Source organism: Pteronotus mesoamericanus, unplaced genomic scaffold (genome assembly GCF_021234165.1).
Source record: "Pteronotus mesoamericanus isolate MK-2021 breed Mesoamerican mustached bat unplaced genomic scaffold, CSHL_Meso_final contig_246, whole genome shotgun sequence".
Taxonomy (NCBI): Eukaryota; Metazoa; Chordata; class Mammalia; order Chiroptera; family Mormoopidae; genus Pteronotus; species Pteronotus mesoamericanus.
In genome coordinates, this window is record NW_026555104.1 from 9963303 (window position 1) to 9964181 (window position 879).

Here is an 879-nt window from a genome sequence, read left to right on the forward strand (position 1 = left end):
GAACTTGCCCAGTCACGCAGCCCGGCTTTGCACCCAGGCAGGCTGACTCCACAGTCCATGCTCTTATCGATGCCTCTGGTAGAACAACTAATACCAGTAGCACCAAATTCTGGACTCCTACCGTGAGACAAGGGAGTCCGGTTCAGTCTGGCTTTCTGGGGGTGCAAATCTAGCCCATGCACCTCACAGATACCTTGTAAAATCCAGTCCCTCCCCCCACCAACCTTCCTCCTTTACCTCCCACCCTCAGCAGCCTGACCCAGATCCTCACCTTTGCCATTAGTTTTAGCCTCCTCTTTTGAAAAGGATTTATTTATTTATTTATTTATTTATTTTTATTTTTATTTTTTTTCAGGGGAGAGCGCGAACGCAGTCCTCCACTACCACAAATTATGCAGTCGAGTTTCCCACATTTTGGGGAAATCGCAGGGGTCAGCACATCCGGAGTGCAATGGGTAAGCCTCGCCCTGGGAAAACCACCTTCGTGATCATGGTATCTCCCCTGCCAGGTAAGTATTGAAAAGGATTTAAACTTTGTTTCCTGTAGTAGGTTGAACGGTCGCCCCACAAAAAGATATGTCCAAGTCCTAAGGCGTGGCACCTGTGAATGTGAGTTTACTTGGAAATAGTCTTTGCAGATGTGATGAAGGTAAGGATCTTAAGATAATCTTGGATTTAGGGTGGGCTCTAAATCCAGTGAGGAAGGAGAGAGAGATTTGAGACAGACACAGGGGAAAAGCCATGTGAAGACGGAGGCAGCGATTGGAATTACTACATAGATTGAAGCCAAGGAACACCAAGGACGGCCAGAGCCACAGAAGCTGGAAGAGGCATGGAAAGGGTTCACCTTCAGAACATCCAGGAGGTCCAGCCCTGCCA

At 48.1% G+C, this 879-nt stretch overlaps 1 non-coding gene across 1 annotated transcript; it reads right to left on the bottom strand.

Moving 5' to 3' along the window:
- Positions 1 to 352: 352 nt before the first annotated feature.
- Positions 353 to 517, bottom strand: LOC129070391 (U1 spliceosomal RNA). Its single transcript, XR_008529131.1, has one exon. It is a non-coding gene; the product is annotated as a U1 spliceosomal RNA (small nuclear RNA).
- Positions 518 to 879: the final 362 nt, after the last annotated feature.